The sequence below is a fragment of the Hipposideros armiger genome, unplaced genomic scaffold (assembly GCF_001890085.2).
Source record: "Hipposideros armiger isolate ML-2016 unplaced genomic scaffold, ASM189008v1 scaffold_1173, whole genome shotgun sequence".
Lineage (NCBI taxonomy): Eukaryota > Metazoa > Chordata > Mammalia > Chiroptera > Hipposideridae > Hipposideros > Hipposideros armiger.
Window position 1 is genome coordinate 330807 of NW_017732523.1, and position 4000 is coordinate 334806.

General features: G+C 44.4%; 1 pseudogene; it reads right to left on the bottom strand.

Annotated features, from left to right (window-relative positions):
- Positions 1 to 480, bottom strand: part of LOC109376698 (cystatin-C pseudogene) — a 12826-nt pseudogene extending 12346 nt beyond the window's left edge.
- Between the last annotated feature and the right edge of the window lie 3520 nt (positions 481 to 4000).

Genomic DNA, 4000 nt, shown 5'->3' on the forward strand with positions numbered 1-4000 from the left:
TAGCAGCTGAACTTCACCATGGAGATCTTGCTCAGCCAGGGAACGCTGTATATCTGGAAAGAGCAGAGTGCTTTCTTCATCAGGCGTGGCTTGTCATGGAAGGGACAGCTGGCCAAACTGGGCTGGGACTTGGTACATGTGGTTCGGCCAATCTCTACGTCCAAGAAGTAGTTCATCCCAGCCATGACCTGCTTTGGGGCGCGCACCACACGCATGGCGCGACTGTGGAAGGCGTCGTTGCTTGCTTTGTATTCACTCAAGGCGAAGTTGAGCGCCTGCTGCACGCCCTCCTCGTTCACGTCCGCATCCAGCAGGCCACCCACCCGGTGGGGCTTGCTGGGGCTCGCGCCTACGGTGGGGCTCACGGCCAGTGCTAGGGCCAGGGTCAGTGCAGCCAGCAGGAATCGCGGGGTGCACAGGGACCTGGCCATGGTTGGTTTGCAGGAGACGCAAGCTAGATCAGGAAAACAAGAAGCAAAGGACGAGATCAGAAAGACGCCCCCTTCCTCCCTTTTTTGAGCCTCGCCTTTGCATGGCCCGCTCCAAACTCTTTGGAATGTAAATTCTCTTCTAATAAGGGGCCCTTGAGTCATTCTCTACTGCTCAGGCCTACTTCTACTACTTTGAAATATACTATCTCTTCTAATTAAGTTCTTTTTCACTACTTTGCCTCGGTATCTTGTTCAGTTCTTTGCTCAAGTTGCCAAGGACCTGGACTTCGCGCCGAGAAGGGCCCACTCTGACAACACTTTCTTATTGCACTTCATCTTGTAAACTTCAGCCAGTCTGGTGGACGGGTAACCATCTCACTGAGGTTATAAATTTGCATTTTGCTGGATGTTCAGCAGGGTTTGACCATCTTTATAGAGGGTGACTGGGTTCCTGCTCAAGTCTTCTGTACATTTTTCTTTCAGGTTGTCTTTTACATATTGATCTGTACTTCTGTACATACTCTGGATTCTACTCTCTCCTCAGTCATATGTATTGCCAATATCTTTCCCTAGTTTGTGACTTTACTTTTCATTCTCTTTTTGGTGTCTCAATAAACAGAAGCTCTTAACTTAAATGCTGGAGAATTTATTGATCCATATCTTTGTGGTGAGTGCTTTTTTTTTTGGCCTTACTGCAGAAATCCTTTCTTACCCCATGGTCATGGAGATATTCTCCTATACTATCTTCTGAAAGTTTTACAGTTTTTTGGTGTTTAACTTCTCTGAAAACCATCTTGTGCACACCTTGTTTTAATATGCCTCCAACTAGTCACTAGTACTGTTTTCTGTAGAGTTAATGCTTCTTTATCTTTGCTCACATGTTACCAGTTTCTGTGCTTATCACTGCTTGTTGCCTCCACTCCTCCTTTCTTGCTGGGTTTAACTTCCCTCTTCCCGAGAGGGAAATGGAATTGATCTCTCAGCAAAGATGTGTGTTAAACTAACTTTTTTTCATCTGTTCATTTCATTCTCATTCTGGAGCTATAGTTTAGCTGAGAATGGAAATTTACTTTTTTTTTTTAAAGTAATTTTTTTGGGGAACATTGTGTTCTTCTAGGATTCATCAGCTGCTCCAAGTCAAATAGTTGTCTTCAATCTAGTTGTAGAGGGTGCAGCTCTGCGGCCCATGTGAGGATCGAACTGGCAACCTTTGTGTTATGAGCCTGCGCTCTAGCCACCTGAGCTAACTAGCCACCCCGGAAATTTACTTTAACAGTTATTTTTTTCAGAAGTTTGAAGGGACCATTCCTATTGTTGCTGTTGATCTGTGTGTTCCTTGGGAGTTAATCCATCTTCTCCTCTCCCTGCTTTTCAGATTTTTCTCTTTGTCTTTGTTGTGTTCAGTTTCTGTGTCTAGGGATAGACTTGTCATTATTTGTCCTGTTCAGGACTGTGTTTGTTTTTTTCTTTTTTTAGCTGAGCCATCCTGTCACTTGTTGGCAGCTCAGCNCCGGCCCTAAAAGACTTTTAAAATTGTCTTTTTTACTTTTAATTTTATTACATTGTGGTCAGAGATCTACATCTACATGATTAACAAATGAAAATCATTCAGACACGTTGTTTTAAGAAAAGAGGTCTGGGGCAGACGGGTGGCTCAGTTTGTTAGAGCATGCACTCTGAGCAACAGGGTTGGCAGTTCAATTCCCACATGAGGCAGTAAGCTGCGCCCTCCACAACTAGATTGAAGACAACGACTTGAGTGAGCTGCCAGTGGGCAGCCAGATGGCTCAGCTGATTAGAGCATGTGCTCTTAACAACAAGGTTGCCGGTTTGACTCCCACATGGGATGGTGGGCAGCGCTCTCCGCAACTAGATTGAAAACAGGGACTGGACTGGAGCTGAGCTGCGCCCTCCACAACTAAGATTGAAGGACAACAACTTGACTTGGAGCTGATGGGTCCTGGAAAAAACACATTGTTTCCTGAAAAAAACACATTGTTCCCCAATAAAGTTAAAAAAAAAAGAGCTCTGTCATTTGTGACTGTATTATGCCTTTGTGCATGAAGGGAGATAGGTTGCTTTCAACGTTCTTCTGATGAATAAATAAATTTCACAAGCATTTATACCTTTAGAAACATGTATGCAGATATTACCAGAGCGATTGATTATTATCAGGCAAGAACATCATTTAACAAAGCAGACACTTTAGAGACTTAAGCGTTTGGGGATTCTAGAGCATAGTCAGTCATATTTGTGGTTCAGGAATCTTGAAAGACTTTTGTTACAAATAGCATTTGCAAAAACAGTTTTATGATGACAGAACACTGAACAGGGTGGTTATAGGTATGAGTTTCCACCAAACGGTGCCCAAAACTGTGACGTTCTTGTTGGTGCCCTTGGCTGGACACCTGTCAAAAGAGCAGGAGGGCATCGCTCCCTGTGTGTGTCTGACATTCCTTTAGGAGAGCCAGCACACAGGAAACCTGCTGGTTAGCAGCAGGGGAAAGAGCAAGCTGAGAAGCTCAATACGCATAGAAGAAGAAAATTCTAAGCAAATAGAAGAGGGGCATGTAATGTTTGCTTTTGTTACCAGCCAACTGAGCAGCACCCCCATCACTGAGAAACTTTTGTGTTCTTTCCTATAGAAATGTTAAGTATAGAAATGTTAAGTCTCCTCCCTAGTTTCTTGGTTTCTTAGCCCCTGGCTTTGATTACTCTTCTCATCAGTCTGTGAATCCTAGGCTAAAGATTGCTCCTACCCTGAATCCTAGAATTCTCCTATCCCCCTGCTTCTTGATTGCTTTGTAAGTCAGTTTCTGAATCCTAAACAATGGAAGTCTCCTAACCCTGCTTCAGATAACTACTTGAAAGCCTGTGACTTCCTAATATTCCCCAGGCCAGTAAGCTAAATGCCAAACCCGTTCTGCGCCCAGACAATTGATGCCACCTGAGTGACAGGCTGAATGGCCACAGGCTTCATGAGATCTAACAGATTTATTAATTAAAATCTATTTTTCTTCATTCAGGAACCTTGGGGATGCAGAGGATACCCCAACAAGATTGCCGGTCACAACCAAAGAAGCCAACACGGTCTTCCAGGTGGAGCCCGAGACACCCCCCCCCCTCCGTTTCCTCCCTTCTAAGATCAGCTAGAGCGAGAGTTCTGTGAATTGTTGGGTCCAGATAATTAATAAAGAGGCTGGATGTCAAATTAGGGTTCCGAAGATTTTATTAAGCTGAGCTCAGCGACTGCCTCTCCAACTAAGGAGAGACGGCCTCGAGATTTGGGGGGGTAGGGTTTTTATAAGACAGGGCTGTATGCAAAGCAAATTACAGAAGCTGAAAAAGAATGTGCAGTTATTTCAGTTAAAGCCGCATCCCCCTGTCACGACAGTGCCGTTATGTCCAGATGTCTTAACAGTATATCGTGACCGGGTTGAGCTGACCGCACAACCTGTCCCTCAGAGATATGGATAATCAATGTTAGAAACTAAGGACGGAGGTAGAGAAACTAAAGTTAACTGTTGCAAAACCTCTTAGATTAAAATAGAGGCCAGGGGAGTTAACTG